Genomic DNA, 19,514 nt, shown 5'->3' on the forward strand with positions numbered 1-19,514 from the left:
AACAAATCTGCCTTTCTTTAATGACAGTATTTGGTTCATGGGTGAACACATGGCCCAAGCTGGGACAACAAGTCAAATAATGACAACCAATGAGAGTCAAACCTGAGACTATTGCTGGAACTCTTAGGTACACTTATTTTCTGCTGAGGTTGCTGGCAGCTCTCTGACCACTGAAATAGAGCGACCTGCATGAGAATAAAACCAATATATGGGAGAGAAGAACAAAAAGGTGGAGAGAGATCCCTGAAGTCATGGTGTGCACATCTGGATCAAGCTGTACCTGAAAGTCACCCTTGGACTTTTTGTATATATGGGATCTTAATGTTCCTTCCCTTAAAATAGTTTGAGTTGGATGTCACTAACTTGCAACTGACAGATCCGTTATTAATATACCCTTATTAATATACTCAAAATCACTTATGTTAAAAATACTGTTTAAAAGACTGGTGGATATTTATTCTAATTCATGTAAGGGAACTTAGAGTGTTTTACCAGTTTCCTTAGGAGTTTAATTCAAGATTCTAGAACATTTTGAATCTGGCTCAAAAATCATTATTTTCTGTTATGTAGGCTACTAAGAGGTATTTATGCCTGGGTGATGTGATTAGAGAGGAAAGATGGCACATGTCGCAAAACCTACAGTTACTCCTTGTTCTCCAACTGATTAGCTGTGCAACTATGAGCAAGTCTTTGAGTAGCCTCTTTCGTAAAATGGGGTGATAATAAAACTTATTTTTAAGAGCTGGTTGGACATTAGAGTATTTCTATTAACGGATTTTAGAAGCTATGAAGTACTTACGAACGTCAGTTGTCCTTATTTGTACTTGAAATATAATTGTCATAGAGATGGGGGGAACTAGAGTTTTGGTGTCCAAACCTGATTAGCAGAATCATCTGGGGTTTTGCTTTATTTATTCATTGACTTTAACCAATTTAAATTAATATATGCTTATTATATCAGGTCAAAAATATAAAGATATATAAGGAAAAAGTCAATAATATCACCTCAGCAGTTCAATGTCACTCCCTGAAATGAACTCCATTGTTTCTTGTGTACCTTCCACATTCTTTTTATTGTTTTTATAATAGGAATATACTATACACATTAATTTAAAATTTGCTTTTTTTAAAAATTAAAATATACTATGACAATGCTCTGTGACAAGAAATAGTGATTTGACTCATATACATATATGTGTGTGTATATATGTGTGTGTGTATATATATGTGTGTGTGTGTGTGTATGTATATATATATATAAAAAGAGAGAGAGACAGTGTCTCACTCTGCCACCCATGCTGAAGTGCAGTGGCACAATCATGGTTTACTGTAGCCTTATTCAAGCAATCCTTTGCCTCAGCCTCCCAAGTAGCTGGGACTATAGGCGTATACCACGGCATCCTGTGAATATTTTATTTCCTTTTTGTAGAGATAGAGTCTCACTGTGTTGACCAGGCTGTTTTCAAATCCCTGGCCTAAAGTGATCTTCCTGCTTCAGCCTCCCAAAGGGCTGGGATTACAGGCATGAACCACCACACTTGACTCATATTTTTAAAAACCACTTAATACGCATTAGTTTGAGTTATGTTACCTGAATTATTTTTTAATTAAATTTTAATTTTTAGATTTTCAATTTGAGATTTTTAGAAAAATTGCAAAGATAGTACAGAGAGGTCCCATTATATAGGTATCCTGTTTCCTCTGTTATTAAAATCTTACATTGGTGATATGGTTTGACTCTATGTCCCCACCCAAATCTCACCTGATTTGTAATCCCTACATGTCAAGGAAGGGAGGTGATTGGATCATGGGACAGTTTCCCTCATGCTGTTCTCGTGATAGTGAGTTCTCATGAGATCTAATGGTTTTATAAGTGTTTGGAAGTTCCTCACTCTTCTTTCTCCTGCTGCCCTGTGAAGAAAGTGCCTGCTTCCCCTTCCACCACGATTGTAAGTTTCCTGAAGTCTCCCTACCCTTGCCGAACTGTGAGTCAAACTTCCTTTGTTTATAAATTACCTAGTCTCAAGAAGTATCTTTATAACAGTGTAAAATGGACTAATACTATTAGTATACTGTATTTGTTACAATCAAATAATCAATGTTGATACATTATTATGAAATAAACTCCACATTTTATTTAGATTTCCTTAGCTGTTACCTAATGTCAGTTTTCTACTCCAGGATCCAACCCAGGTTACCACATTGCATTTAGTCCTGTCTCCTTAGGCTCTTCTTCGCCATGACAGTTTCTCAGGCTCCTCTTGTTTTTGATCATATATTTGCAAGTTTTACAAAACCCTGGTTAAGTATTGTATAGAATGTCCTTCAGCAGCGATTGTCTGCTGTGTTTCTTGTTATTAAACTGGGGTAATAGATTTTTGAGAGAAAGACTGCAGAGATAAAATACCATTTTCGTAACATCACAGGTATTGGCCACATGAGGTATTACTGCTTATGTTGGCCTTGGCTAAAGTAGTATTTGTCAGATTTCTTCTCTGTAAAGTAGCTCTTTCCACCTTCCTCCTCCCTGCCTCCTTTCCATTCTATGTTCTTTGGAAGAAAGTCACTATGTGTAGCCCACACTGAAGGAGTGGGAAGTTATGCTGCCTTCTCAGTGTGTAGTGTCTGTAGATTATTTGAACTTCTTCTCCATAGGATAAGAGTTTATTCTCCTCCATTAACTTAGTTATTTTATTACTTATTTATATCAGTATAGACTCATGGATATTTACTTTATACTTTGGGTTAGAATCCACTATTATTTTAATTTATTGTTCAAATTAGTTCATCTTTGACCATTAGAAACTCTTTCAGTTGGTTTCTAGGTCACTTTGACCTACACCTGTCATTATGAGTTTGGTTATTTTGTTTTGTTTTGTTTTGAGCACTTCCTTAATTTCTGGCACTACAAGACAGCCCAGGCTCATCTTGTATGTTTCATATCTCCAGCCCTAGAATCAGTTATTCTCCAAGGATCCCTGGTTTCTTTCACTGGAGAATGATATTAGAAACCAAGATGGGTTCTCACACTGCTAAAAAGACATACCTGAGACTGGGTAATTTATAAAGAAAAAAGTTTAATTGATTCACAGGTCTGCATGGCAGGGAGGTCTCAGGAAACTTACAATCATGCTAGAAGGTGAAGCAGTCACAGTCTTACATGACAGCAGACGAGAGAGAGACTTTTTAAAAAATAAACTACTATGTATAAAACCATCAGATCTGGTGAGAATTCACTCATTACCATGAGAACAGCATGGGGGAAACCACCCCCATCATCCAGTCACTTCCCACCAGGTCTCTCCCTAAACAACTGGGGATTACAATTCAAGATGAGATTTGGGTGGGGACACAAGCCGAACCAGAGGAAGGCCCATGTGGCTGGAGGATTATGAACAAGGGATATGAGTGGTTTTAGATGAGACTACAGAGCAGACCATGTAGGAGATGCAGCTGCCTATGGTCCATATCAAAATGTTTGGAGATCATTTTTTGGAACAAGGAGAAACATATGTACACTCTAAGTAGGAAAGTGATGTAATATAATTTATTTTGAAGGAGACTATTCTGGCTGCTGTATGAAAAAGAGACTAGTATGGGACTGGGTGAGAAAGTAAGAGTAGAAGTAGGGAGACCAGTTTGGAGGCTAGTGATACTGTTCTACAGAAGTAGTGACAGTGAAAATAGTGACAAGTAGTGACTGTTGTATAAACTGGGGTGGGGGGTAGGGAACCAATAGGGCTTCCTGATTATTTGATTGAGGGTTAAGGTAAAGAGAGAACTCAAGAATGACCACCCAAGTCATAGAAATGAACTAATTTCTTTTTAAATAACAACTTGTATCATAAATATGCCTAACTCTCCAAAAGACCTGAGTCATTCAATTCCCCTGCTGGGCTCGAGTTTCCTCGTCAATAAAAAAGGAGATTGGATCAGATCATTTTAGAGTGTCCATCAGCTTGATGGGCTTCCAAGCTGGCCAACCTGCAGAACTGCGTGCAGCCAGGCACAGCTCTTAAATTGTTAACACTGAGAGATTTTGATCCAGGAGCAAGGAGTCAGTGGGGAAGACAAATGCACACAGAACAAGAGGTATTTCTGACATGTAGGTATTGATAAACCCTAGACATCAGGCAGCCAAAATCCAGCTCTGGCCCAGTGCCTTGTGAAGGTGCTCAAACCCTTGCACCACTTCATCATCATGTGCATGTCTTCTATCTCCAACCTGACCCTCTCCCAATTCCCAGCTACCTATGTTGCCAGGTCCATTCACAACCTCCACCTTGCCAAGGGCTAGCATTACTCATTCCTGACTTTCTTTTCCTCCCTCTTTCCCTGAGGGGAGAAAAGTGTCCATTTGAACCAGTTGTGTGTGATGGCAGAAGGAATAGAAACATGCTAAGTTGATTGCAACACATGAGCTTATTATAGCTCAGAACCAAATAAGCATTCCTGATTTCTTCTCATCTACAAATACATTTATCTATAAGGAGCAGCTTCCATCAATGGAAAATGGACACATCAACAACTCTAGGACAGAACCACATCACGTCCTGGTGACTCTAAGTCCATTATGCTGGTGAGCAAGCCAGGTGGGGATGAAGAATGCAGGTGGCTGCAGCAGCAGGCTGGAAGTGGCCTCCCTCTGATGACTGCAGAACCAGGAAGGAGAATGAAGGGCAATGGAGAAGGGGACCCGGGGACAGAGAGAAAGCAAGGCATGGGAGGTGAAAAAAAGCCATAGATTCAGAGTGAGCATATGCACACAGGAAAAAAAGAAAAAGGAAAAATGGAGAGAGAAAGCATTTCACTACTGTTGCTTCATTCTTTCCATATGGACATATGCCATTACTTTATTCAACAAATATAGAATACATAGATATGTATGTGCACATTTATGTATATCCACAATACAAATGTATATAAATATATAAAAAACATGTTTATATGTATATGTAAATGTATGTGAGTGTATGTGTGTGTGTGCATGTGTATATTACATAGTTACACTAGGTACTGGGCACTGTTCTTGGTGTTGGAGATACAGCAGTAAGACAACTACAACAAAAGAGAGTGCCTGCCCTCAAGAAGCTTATAGTTATACAGGAAGATATAGCAAACTAATAAACAGGTAATTTCATGGCATGTCAGGTACTACTAAGTGCTAATGGGGTGGGGGAAAGCAAGCAGAGGAAGGAGATATGAGTGCTGGGGAGGGTTGCTTCCTTATTTAGGAGAAGGTGACATTTGAGAATGGACAGTATGGATGTCTTGGGAGACAGTTCCAGACAGGGAAGCAGCAAATGGCAATGCCTGATGAGGAGAGTGCTCAAACATGCCCAGGGAAGGGCACGGTGATCAATGTGCTAAAGTGAGTATTGGATGAGGACAGAGATGGAGCTGGAGCCACAGCATGTGGAGACTTGAAGGCTTTGAGAACTTTGGCTTTTCCTTGAAGGACGTGGGAGCAAGTGGAAGATTTGGGCGAAGGAATGTTATACTCTGATTTTTGTTGTAACAGGATCACTGTAGCTACTGTGTTGACAGTAGGCTCTAGGAGCAAAGATCAGAAGCAGAGACATCAGCTGAAGAGGCAATTGCAGTAAACTAAACAAGAGGGGATAATAACATAGAAGCTGGTAAGCAGGTGTAAGCTATATTTTCAAGGTGGACCCAACTGAAGGATTCAACATATAGAGTGGATATAGGTTGTAAGAGAAAGAAAGGAACTGTTGTGGACTCAGTTGTGCCCTCCCACCCAAATTTGTACAGAGTTAATGAAGTTAAAGTGAGATATCAGTGTGGGCCTAATCCAATATGACTGGTGTCCTCATAAGAAGGGGAAAATTGGACACAGACACAGACACATAAGGAAGAAGATGATGTGAAGATGCAGGGAGAAGATGGCCATTCACAAGCCAAGAGGAGAGGCCTTAGAAGAAACCAACCCTGCCGACACCTTGATCTCAGACCTCTGGCCTCCGTCACTATGAGAAAATGCAGCTTTGTTGTTTAAGTCACTCAGTTTATAATACTTTGTTACAGCAACCCTAGCAAACTAATACAAGGCAAAGATGAATCCTAAATTTTTAATTTACAAAATTGAATGATGCCATTGCCATTAACTAAAATAGTGAAGACAGTAGAGGGACAGGTTTGGAGGAAGTGGGAACTACAAACTCTATTTTGGACATGTCAAGATATGTCTTAGCCATCCAGATGGAAATTTTGAGAATTAACTTTGGCATACGCATGAGAAACAAGGTCCAGGCTGGAGATCTAGTTGAAGGAGTCATGGTTTACAGTCGTGAGTACGGATGACACCACTCTAGAAGTGAATTTAGATAGAGAAGAGGTTTGGCATACTCCAAAATTTAAATGCTGAAAACATGTGGAAGAATTACCAAAGGAGATATAAAAACAGTTTGGTAAACTGAGAAGCCAAGTGGGAAAAGTGCTTTAAGAAGGAGGGAGTCATTACATCAAATACTGCTAGGTCAAGTCAAATGTGGACTAAGAACTGATCATTGAATTTAACAACATTGAAGGTTGTTGACATCTTTAACATGGGCTACTTGTGTGGACGGTAGGAGTCAAATCCTGATTGGGGTGGGTTTGAGAAAGACTTGAAAGAGAAGAATGGGAGACAAATAAGCATAGAACTCAAATCTACCAAGGAGTTTTACTGCTACTGTAAGCAGAGGAATGGAGGAGGGGAATCGGTCTAAGCAGTGAAGAATCAAAAGAGGTCTTATTTAAGACAGGTATTATTACAACACGCTGGCATGCTACTGCTGTAGGAGGGAGGGGACAATTCCTGGAGCAATTTTTATAAGTAGATAAGAGAGGGTGGGCTGCAATGCATGAGTGGTAAATTGGCCTTAGACAGCAGCAAGAATTTTCCTTCTATAGAAACAGGAAGGAAGGCAGAGTAGGAACAGATGCCCGTAGGTGGGATATATGAGGTGGCAATAGCTAGCTGTATCTTCATAATTGCTTCTATTTTCTCAGTAAAATAGAAAGGAAGGACATCATCTAAGAATGAGACTGGGCAGGGAGGTACTGAAGCTTTGAGGAGAGAGGATAAGTATGAAATAATCACCCAGGGAATGGGAAAGTGAATTAATAGGACATGGTAAGATGATTGCGAGGCACCACCAAACACACCAGGAGGCTTGTGGTTACGAATTCAAAGAAAGACCTGGCTGTGTGTTTTTTTCACAAGGCATGTTTAGCATGTGGGTGAAGCTGAATAATAGAGTATTCGATTCCACCAGAATTAGAATTTAACCCGGAAAGTACAATGAATGGAGAGAGATACAAGGGAATGATTTTATTGACAGTGCATGGAATCTAAGCCGAATAAGAACACAAAGGAATATATGATTGGGGATAAGTGAAAAGGTGTCAGGACCAGTGGAATTTGATCCCAGTCATTGAAAAATCATTGGAAGAAAGAAGGAGCTGGAAAGATGGTGATGGTTAAAAGTGGAATGTTCAATATTGATAGCATGGGGGAAGTGCAGTTATGGGAATGACAAGGTCCAGGGCTTGACTGTGAGTGCCAATGCCTAATGTAGGGTTAAGAGACAAAACTATAAGCAGGAAAGAAGCAGAGAAAGTGAGTGGCCAGGAAAAATGCACATGAAAAGATAATCAACATCGTTAGCCATCAAGGAAATACAAATCAAAACCACAATAATATACTACTTCACATCCACTCAGAGTTGGCTAGAATAGAAAAGGCAGACATTATGAAGCATTGGAGAAGATGTGGAGAAACTGGAATAATCACACCCCATGGCTGAGAATACATAATAGTACACCCACTCTGAAAACCAGTTTGGCATTTTCTTAAAAAGTTAGTCACAAATTGACCATATGACCCAGCAATTTCATTCCTAGGTATCTACTCCAAAGAAATTAAAGTACCTCTCTCCACAAAGTCATGTATGTGAATTTCACAGCAGCATTTTCCATAATAACCGAAGGGTAGAAATAGCCAAAATGTCCATCAATTGGTGAATGGATACATGTGATATATTTACACAGTAGAATATTATTCTACTATAAAAAGGAACAAAGTAGTGATTCATGTTGCAGCACGGGTACACTTTGTAAACATTATGCCACATGAAATCAATGACAAGATTGGATAAAGAAAATGTGGTGCATATACACCATGGAATACTATGCAGCCATAGAAAAGAATGAGATCATGTCTTTTGCAAGAATGAGATCACGTCTTTTGCAAGAATGGAGCTGGAGGCCATTATTCTTGGCAAACGAATGAGGAAACAGAACACCAAATAACACATGTTCTCACTTATAAGTGGGAGCTAGATGATGAGAAGCCACGGACCCAAAGAGGGGAACAACAGACACTGAGGCCACTTGAAGGTGGAGGGTGGGAGGAGGGAGAGGAGCAGAAAAAATAACTATTGGTTACCAGGCTTAGTATCTGGACACAAAATAATCTGTACAACAAAGCCCCATGACATAACATGAGTTTACCTACGTAACAAACCTGCACATGTACTGCTGAACCTAAAATAAAAGTTAAAAAAGTTAAAAACACAAAGGCCACATATTGTATGATTCCATTTACATGAAATGTCCAGAATAGGCAGTTCTATAGACTGTTGGTAGATTAGTGGTTAGTAGCCTGGGGCTGAGGGATGGGAATGAAAAGTGACTGCAAATGGCAGAGGGATCTTTTTGGGGGTGATACACGTTTTCTAAAAGTGGACTTCAATAATGCTTGCATAACTGTAAAACTAAAAACCATTAAATTGTATACTTGAAACAAGTGAATGTTATCTTGTATAAATTGTAACTCAATGAAGCAGTTTTTTAAAAATATTCAAAATAATCCCAGCACTTTGGGAGGCTGAGGTGGGCGGATCACTTGAGGTCAGGAGTTCGAGAGCAGCCTGGCCAAAATGGCAAAACCCTGTCTCTACTAAAAATACAAAAATTAGCTGGGTGTGGTGGTGTGCACCTGTAATCCCCACTGCTTGGGAGGCTGAGGAAGGAGAATCGCTTGAACTTGGGAGGAAGAGGTTGCAGTGAGCTGAGATTTTGTCACTGCACTCCAGCCTGGGAGACAGAGCGAGACCCCCATCTCAAAAAGAAAAAAAAAAAAATCCAAAAATAAAAATAAAGAAACTGATAGGCCTGAGTATGAGAGGGGAAATCCATGTGTATGTGGAGTTCACCAAGAATGACTGGAATTGCACCAGAGAGATCGACAATGAGAGAGATGCTAAAGTCTTCAAGAAATGAGGGGTTAGTATTTGCACCCAGAAGTGGTAGCAGATAGTGCAGACTGGTGTCACGAGCTTCAAAACTGGAGGTTTCAGGGGAGAAGAGGGGATAATTATCCAGTAGGTGCAATGAGAAGCAAGGAGGACCTCAATCTTACTTCTAGGGCCAGTGGTACAATAAGCATGGGACAGAAAATAATAATAAAATATATGTGTTTATAACTTGTCATTAATTATCACAACACCCCGTGAGGTAGGCAGGGAAGCACAAGTGGAAAACGTACTGGACTTGGAGGCAGACCTCACTTTGACTCCTCCAGTGGTTGACAATTGACCTCAAGCAAGCGACTCACCCTCCTGGACCCTCACCTGTCAAATGAGAACTATAATCCCTATCAACCTCACAGCACAACATAAGGCAGAGTGTTCTGAGCATGAAACTAGAGTAAGTATGCACAAACCTATCTCACATTTTGTAATAGACCATGGAAAACTCTTCTCCTCATATTCTGTTCATTTGTGCTAATGAGAAACCCGAATTTCAGAGAGGTTAGATGATTTGCCCAAAGCCACGCAGCACTAAAAGAGAACATAGATCTTCTGACCCCTCCCAGCCACCATGCTGCCCACCCCTTGCAAAGCTGCTTCTCAGGAGCAAGTCTCTTCCAGGGATTCTATGCTGACTCTGAAAGAGAAATAATAGACAAGCCTTCAGTTCCCTTTGGTACTGTGAAATCATCACACCACGGAATTTCTAAAGCTAAATTAGAGTGTGCCTGGTATAAAGAGGGCATCTTGAATAATCTGGGCACAGTCAATATCTCTACCACATGCTGCGCCACCTGAAGCTCTATTTCTCTGCACCAGACACAATATATTCCTTGCCAGTTCACTAATGGGTCATATCCAGCCATCCACCCCTTAAGCAATTACTTATTCTTAGAGCATCTGTTCTGATGAAAAAAATAGGGCAGAACAGAGAGGAACCAAAAACCAAACCAAACCAACAAAATTCACACACCACCAATGAATAAGAATGATAATTTCTGGCTGGGTGTGATGGTGCACACCTGTAATCCCAGCACTTTGGGAGGCCAAGGCGGACTGATCACCTGAACTCAGGAGTTCAAGACCAGCCTGGTCAACATGGCGAACCCTGTTTCTACTTAAAAAAAAAAAAAAAAAAATTATATATATATATATATATATATATATAAATTAGCCATGGCGGTTGCCTGTAATCCCAGTTATTTGGGAGGCTGAGGCAGAAGAATTGCTTGAGTCCAGGAGGCAAAAGTTACAGTGAGCTGAGATCACACCATTGCACTCCAGCCTGGGCAACAGAGTGAAACTCCGTCTCAAAAAAAAAAAAAGATAATTTCTGATAATGAGATAGTTGAGTGACCAGGGGTGGCGTGCGTGAATGGGGAGAACATCCCTAAGATGCTAGGGACATCCTCTCTATGGGGGAGGTATTTGCATGATGAGAGGAAGTTGGCCATGAGAAGTTCTGTGTTAGTGTCCTACAAGTGTCACAGCCTTGAGGTAGAGCTGAACTTGGTGACCGGAGCCTATCATGGGGAGGGGGGAAGAGGGAGGGATTGCATTGGGAGTTATACCTGATGTAAATGACGAGTTGATGGGTGCTGACAAGTTGATGGGTGCAGCATGCCAACATGGCACAAGTATACATACGTAACAAACCTGCACATTATGCACGTGTACCCTAGAACTTAAAGTATAATAATAAAAAATAAAAAATAAAATAAACTACAAAACAACAAAAAAAAATAAATAAGAACAGAAAGGGGAGCAGTGCTACGTGCCATGGTGTAGTAAGCAGGAGGAAATGTAAGGTGGGATTGAGGGTAATTAACAAGGAAGCCATGTGGCCTGATGCCAGCTTTAGAGAGATCACTGTTAATTGCTGCGTGGAGACTGCAGTCTGGAAGAGTGAAAAGAGGGAAGGCCAGGTAGGAAACCTCTGCCCTGGAATAAGTTGCTCCCTTTCCTTCAAATATCCTTTCCATTTTCCTTACCTGCCAAGCTCACTCTTTTTTTTTTCAAAGAGCATTTCACAGCTATTCACAATAGCCCCAAAAGTGGTAACAACCCAAACATCCACCAGTGGGTGAATGAATATACAAAATGTGATATATCCACACAATGGACTATTATTCAGCCATGGAAAGGAAAGAAGTGCTAATACATGTTAGGATGTGAGTAGGATAAACATACACACATTATGTTAAGTGAAACAAACCAAATGCAAAAGATCACATATCATATGATTCCAATTATATGAAATAGCCAGAATAAATCCATAGAGAGAAGACTAGTGGTTGCCAGGGGCCAGGGAAGGACGGAATGGAGAGCGACTTCTTAATGAGTACAGGATTTTCTCTTCGGGTTAAACAAATGTTTTGGAACTTGATAGACTGTGTTCTGGAACCACAGTGTTGTGGTTCACAGCACTGCAGCTGTGCTAAATGACCCTGAATTGTACACCTTTAAGTGGGACATGTTATGTCACATGAACTTCACCTCAATTAAACTTTTTAAAGACAAAAAGAGCATATTCGATATATATTATTTTCTTTTTTGTAGCAAGCAAGATAAATGTGTTCTGACTAACTTAAAAGGAGAGATTGCTGGGAAAGGCAGTGGGGTTCCTACAAAATGATAGAGTATCTTCCTCATTTTTTTTTTTTTTTTTTTTTGAGATGGAGTCTTGCTCTGTCGCCCACGCTGAAGTGCAGTGGTGTGATTTCGGCTCACTGCCAGCTCTGCCTCCCAGGTTCATGCCATTCTCCTGCCTCGGTCTCCCAAGTAGTTGGGACTACAGGCGCCCGCCACCATGCCAGGTGATTTATTTTTTGTATTTTTAGTAGAGATGGTGTTTCACCTTGTTAGCCAGGATGATCTTGATCTCCTGACCTTGTGATCTGCCCACCTCGGTCTCCCAAAGTGCTGGGATTACAGGCGCGAGCCACCATGCCTAGGGGTGTCTTACTCATTTTTATGCTGCCATGACAGAATACCACATACTTCATAATTTATAATACAGAAATGTATTGGCTCACAGTTCTGGAATGTGAGAAGTTCAAGATCAAGGGGTTGGTATCTTGCAAGAACTTTCTTGCTGTGGTACCCATGGAGAAAGATGGAAGGGCAAGAATGAGCAAGAGGGGGCTTGCTCTTTTATAATGGCCCCAACCTTGTCTATGAAGAGGGAGCCCTCATGGCCTAATCACCTTTTTTAAGGGTCCCACCTCTTAGCACTGCTACAATGGCAATGAAATTTTAACATGAGTTTTGGAGGGTATAAACATTCAAACCATAGCACTGGGATACAGAACAGGACAACCACTGTTCACTACAAATACCACCTGGCTCATATATTCTTTCAATAGCAGCAGTCTGATCAACAGTTACTGAGTACCTGCCCAGAGGCACTGGGAATAGAGTAATGACCACAGAGGAAATGGTCTTCGCCCTCCTGGAGCTTGTCGTCATGAGGAAAGACGGACACTGAATTTAGACCAGTGTGCTAAGCACTGTGCCGGGAAGTACAGAGGATGCCTGGGAAGCTTTTCTGTCTGTCTTTCTGTTATCCAGGCACAGATGGGAAGGGCTACCTGGAGTTGTCCCCATCTTGACTGTGAGCCCTTGAGCTGCATGGACCCCAGAACTAACAAAGGGATTGAGAGTTGAGTTGAAAAAAAAATGAGGGAGGGAGAAAAGGAAGGTGGGAAGACACACGGAATGCACTAGATTTTAGTTTTTGAGCTGCTTCTCTTTGGATAAAGTGTCTTTAAAACTAACTTTTATTGTGTAGCCATCTTGCCCCCAGGTTGGGGATGGGAAGTGGGACAACACTGGTACAGTGTGACAGCTGATGGCACTTCCCTGACAATAAATCACAGCAGGGGGCTGAGCCTGTCATCTGGTAGAGCCCTCTGCTTCCAACAGAGCAATGGCCACATGACTGACCCCAGATGGTGGCAGCTCCTAGGCCCAAAGTCCCCCTCTCTAGGTGGCCTGCTCTCATAACTCATCAACCTTGCAGCCAAGATAATTTTCTTGGATAAACATCAAGATGTTGGCTGTGGCTATTCTTGAGTTGAGGGATGATGTGTAATTTCTTCTCTTTTGCTTATTTGAATTCTTTCCTTCCTATTTAAATAAAATGATGGTGAGTCACTTTCAAAATAAAGAAAATTGAATTAAAGAAGTTATTTTTAAAGCCAATCTTTTCTCATGCCACTATATAAGCTTACTTTCTCTTATTTGGTCTTCTCTACGACAATAAAGCTATACGATCGATCACTCCATACTGCAGCAAGCACTTTAGAGAAGGCCACAAGTCATGAAATCAGGCCTGTTTTATCAATGAGCAAAGTGAGGGTCAAAGAAGTTGACTAATAGGTCCAATATCACAAAGCTAGAAATGGTGGATCAGCCAGAGTCTATGCCTGGGTCTAAGTCTACATATGTGTCTATCTGACCTCAAAATCTGTATTTTTGCTTTTATACCATTCTAACTTGCGTTAAATATTGGAAGAAGTATTTATTCAGCTAGATTAACATGGCTGTAGCTAAGCCTCAGCCCACAGTTAGTCTCTCCTTTCTATCATCTCACCCAATAATAGAAAAATTTCCATTGTCCCAAAAGTCATAAATACTACTACTACTACTACTGTCACCACTACTATTATTATACAATAATAATGATAATAATAATGGCAGCTCCCAATTCAGAAAAGCTTATGATCTAGCACTGTTTGAAGTGTTAAGCATTTTGCCTGCATGAACTTGTTTAATCTCATAAAAGTCAGATGAATTAGGTAACATTTTTATCTCGTTTTAAAGACTGGGAAATTAAAGCTTAGAAAGGTGAAATCGTTTGTCCAAAGTGAAAGCAGTTAAGTAGCTGGGTCGCAGTCTAGTCCCAGGTCTACTCTGACTCCAGAGCTGAAGTATTATGCTATACTGCAGTGCTACTCTTCGAGGGACACACAGCAAGAGAAAAAACAAAGAAGATTAGGAAGGTGGAAGCCTCTAGAATGTGTTTCTTGACCTTTTCTTTTACTGAAAAAAAGAAAATAAAATGAGAATAAAATGGAACTTCTGGCAGTGAGTTTCAGCTGTCTCCCCCACAGCAGATCACTTGCAGCCTGAAGATGAGCTTCACCCACACAAAGGTATGTTGTTTCAATTTGGCCTGGACTGGAGGAGGGGCTACCTTCTCTCTCTACAATAAAAAATGCAAAATTTCGTTTTGCATTGAACGTGTAAGTTCTGATTCGTCAGCCTTTGTTTTACCCTTTGCATTTTATTTTCTTTTTTTAAAAGTTTCCTTTAAGGCTACAAAAGGATAAGAAAATTTTTGCAAAATAGTTTCCAGCTTTTAGCATCCACCTGCTAAATTGTCCTCCACTCCCAAGGTACCCTGTCTGGCTCTCTAGCAGGTGTAGCTTGCAGCTGTAGCAGATTTTACCGAGCATGGGACAGATGGAGGGGATACAGCCTGCACAGTAGGGTAGATTTTTTTTTGAAATGCATGATGAGACCTTCATCATAGCCTGGTAGGCAAATGTGGCATTGATGCAAAGTATGCCAAGTTGGCAGGTGTCTGTGTCTGCTGCATTGTGTTTGCAGTAGTGGGATTCCTTTTGGGAGTGGTGGTTGGCTTCTCCTGCAGCACAAGCAGATCATTTTGCATCTGAGTTGTTTTGGAGTAACTACAGTAGATATCTGCTTGGAGGAGCATTGCAGTGAGGGTGTTGAGGAGGGGGTGGAGGTGAGTGGCATAGGCGCCTTAGAGACCTGTGGTGTATGACTCAGGGTGAGCAATACATCCTCCTTGAAGTTTGCCTTCCTCGCTTTTAAATGAGAGTGGGTGGCGGAGCTGCTAAAGTTCGTCAAAGATCCATGTACTTCCCTGCTTTCTCCACCACCTTGCATAAGTGGGTCATATGACCAATCCTATAAATAAAGGGACATGACACCTCCCAGTCTGAGACAATTAAGACAGAATATGGCAGGCAAGCTTGGAGACCATACAGTATGGTTACAAGATGAAGGACGACTGACTGGCCCCATCAGACATGATGTGGGTTTACATACTGTGGAAGTGACCAAACCAAGAGTAGTCCTCAGCAGGATGGTGGCAACAATTACAGACCAAGAAGATAAATCGCCTGGCACATAGTACATGCGCCAACAAAACAGCAGCTCTTTTTATGAGCTCTGTAGCTACATCAGCCTCTATGAACAGAGGCTCTAAAGCAGCCCAGACAATGTTTGATAATTCCTCTCTTTACATTGCATCTCATTCATGCCAATTCTCCAAGAAACTAGATTTGAGAACCCTGAGATACAAGAAAAAAGGTGAAGGTCATCATTGTCTCTGAAAGATGACTCTTTTCATTTAATGTTTCACCTCATGGAAAACTTTCTCTTGAGTTAGCATTTCTGGCGAGAGTGACTCAAGCAGCCTTTGATCACCGAGGCACCGGGCCCCTCTCATGTCACCTTCTCAGCAGCAATCAGTAGTAGGGAAAGTAAGGGCTGTGGGTCAGACAGACTTGGCTTCAAAATCTAGATCTCCCACCTACTTACCCTCTTGGGAAACCCTTGGGAAAGTTATTCAACCTGTCTAAGGTTATTAAATGTATAACATGGCAATTATCTTGTCTGCTGTATTAGACAGGGTTGTCCAGAGATACAGAAACAATAGGATATATGATATATTATAAACATATATATTATATATGTCACATATATGATACATAATCACATATATTATATGTCCTATTTGTTATATGTGATGAATTAGAAATATACATTTTGTATATTATATGTAATACATGTATATCTATATTACACATCCTATTGGGTCTGTTTCTCTGGAAAACCTTAACTGATACAGTATATATACACTATACATATGGAAAGAGGCAGAGAAATTTTAAGGAATTGGCTTACACAATTGTAGTGAGCTGACAAGTCCAGAATTCATAGGGCAAGATGGCAGTCTGGAAATTCAGGTGAGAGATGATGTTACTGTCTTGACTCTATGGGCTGGAAACTCAGGCAGAATGTTTATATTGCAATTTGGAGGCAGACTTCCTTCTTCTTTGGTCAACGTCCGTCTTTGCTCTTAAGGCTTTCAATGTGTTGAATGAGGCCCACCCACATTATGGAGGATAATCTGCTTTATTTAATGTCAACTGATTACAAACATTAATCACATCCACAAAATACCTTCACAGGAACATCTAGACTAGTTTTTGACCAAACGACTGTTCATCATGATATATCCAAGTTGACACATAAAATTAACCATCACACCTGCCTAGCTAAAGTGGTTGTTATGAGATTTAACATAACATGCAATGTGAACTTGCCAGGGGCAGGATCAGGCACAGAATAAAAGTTCCCCAGTGATTGTATTTTCTATTACTGTTAACTTATTGCCACTGTGATCATTTATTTTCTTCTCCTCACTACCTCTTTCTGATACTTTGTCTCTCCTTTCACGTCTCATCTCTCTCTGCTCTCAAAAAGAGAAGACAATACCATTATTCCCATTAACCCAAAGGAAGAATTCATCTAAATTACCAGAGAATCTGACCTTGTAAATGTTTTCAAAGAAATGCATTTTTTGGCTCTAGAGTATATTTGACACTTGTAATTACATGCTTAGCTGGTTCTCAGTCTGCTATGACATCTGCTCCTTGAGAGTAGAATTGTATTTCCTTCACTTAAAAAATCCTTGGTTCCTAGCAAGTGCCAGGTAATTATCAGGTGATCAATTATAATAATGATTGATTGGATTGATTGAACTCATGGATGAATGAGCTAGAACAACTATAAATCATTTATACTTTCTAGAGCAGCAAAGTAATATCTCTAGTAAAAGGCATTAAAAGACGCATAAGTCAAAACAATGATGTTCAATTCAGAAGGACTGAATCTCTAAAATTTATTAGGCATACATTTTTGGTAACTGGGTATTATGTACCAAATGTTTTTGTCCCCATAAGATACATATGCTGAAGCTCTAATCCCCAATGTTATGGTATTTGGAGGTGGGGACTTTGGAAAATGATCTGGTCATGATAATGTGTCCTCTATGAATGGGGTTTGCTCCCTTATAAAAAGAGGAGGAGACCCTGGATCTTTCTTTCCAACATGTGAAGCTGAAACAAGAAGACTGCCATCTGCAAACCAGGAAGTTAGCCCTCACCAGACACGGAATCAGCTGGCACCTTGATCTTGAGCTTTGCAGCCTCTAGAATTCTGGGAAAAAAAATATATATATATATATACACACACACACACATACACACACACACACACATATTTGTTGTGTAAGATGCTGAGTCTGTAGTATTTTGTTATAGCAGTCTGAGATATGACAGTGGGTGAGTAGAAATCTTCTATAGTCCTTTTGCTAAAGGACTTCCATCAGTATTGGCCCTGTGGTCTTATCCTTCTTGTTTCATGTAATGCCTTGTTTCCCCTTACGATTTTGAGGGCAGGAACCATATTTTAAAACATCTGTACCTGACTCAGTTCTTGCAGGTAGTAGGCTCTCAAAAAATAAATGGTGGTTGAATTTTTAAAGTTGAGTTATTGTCTATATATCTCTCACACTTTAATTTACTTTCTCAATCTTTTTAGCATCTTGATGAGGTACAAAGTATATAGAGTTTGGAAGTTGGAAGGTATGCCTTCCAGGAAATTTTATGTATTAAACATAGTTCCTTTATATATATAAATGTTGATTATACATAGCATCCTGGCCACCTTTAAAAGATACTAAGAAATACACTTTTTGTTTTGAAAATTAGCAAATAAAGGAAAAGACTCAAGCATTCATCTCTCCTTTCCTATAAAATCTGAACCACTGGGCAATCAGATGGCAGATATTTCCTTGCACAGACATACTCCCAACAAGTAAACAAAGAAGATGTGATCAAACTGGAATATCATCATTTTCCATCTGTAATTAATTATATACCTGACCACTGATCAGAAATGGCTGTTGACAACACAAAAATGACATAATGCCCCTCTTGACAAAGAATATGACACCACCTAGGAAGTAATTGTTCCCCAGAAAATTCAAAACAAAAAACGAGATAGCCTCCATAATCAACTTTCAGTTGGCAAGAAATACAGAAGACTAAGGAAAACAAACTTTACTACAGACATGAGATCAGCAAAATTCCAATGGAGTAAAGTCTATAGGACAAATGATGTAGTTTTCAAAGAAACAAACTTCAAAGGTCAGGGGGGAAGAATCTGTGCATTAAAAGAGACCCAAAAGGCATTAAACAAACAAACAAAACAGGCGGAGCTATATTATAGTATTTAGAAATGTACATTGGTAATAAAAACTGTAAAGCAAGATACGGAGGTGATTTTCATAAACTCAGCATAGTGGTTATTCTGAAGGGGAGGATGTTGGAAGGGGTAGCCAGAGGGCTCCTGGTATAGCCAGCAAGATTTTGTCTCTTTTTATGTTTGATTCTTAAAAGGGCATGCTATGGTTTGAATGTGACCTGAAAATTTCATATGTTGGAAACTTAATCCCCAACGCAACAGTGCTGAGACGTGGGACCTTTAAGAGGAGATTAGGTCATGAGGGTTCAGCCCTCATGAATGAATTAATGTTATTATTGTGAGAATGGATTAGTTATCTTGAGAGTAGGTTCCTAATAGATAGATGAGTCTGGCCCCTTTCCTTCCTTTGGCCTTTCTCACCTTCTCACTTTCAGCCATGAGATGACGCAGCAAGAAGGCTCTTGCCAGATGCCAGCACCTTGATACTGGGTTTCACAGCTGCCAGAACTGTGAGAAATATGTTTGTTTTAAAAAATAAATTACAAGAGTCTATGATATTCTGTTATAGCAACACAAAACAGACTAAAACACAGCATTTGCCTTATAATAATTTTTACACCATTTTCTGTTTTGCTGGTATTTGAACAACACAAGTTTTTAAAAACAGCTGTTCTGCCTATTTCACAGAATGAATGGTGCCTACATAAACATGACATTTAATAAGTACAGGAACCTCATCTGTATTCTTCATCGTCATATTCCCAGGGACCAGACTGGCTCTTGGCACATGCTTGGACTAAATATATATTCACTGAATGAATTAATAAATGAAACTGTAAAATCAAATATATATATAAAATCATATTCTGATGATGACTATTAACTTCAGCA

Source organism: Chlorocebus sabaeus, chromosome 8 (assembly GCF_047675955.1).
Source record: "Chlorocebus sabaeus isolate Y175 chromosome 8, mChlSab1.0.hap1, whole genome shotgun sequence".
NCBI lineage: Eukaryota > Metazoa > Chordata > Mammalia > Primates > Cercopithecidae > Chlorocebus > Chlorocebus sabaeus.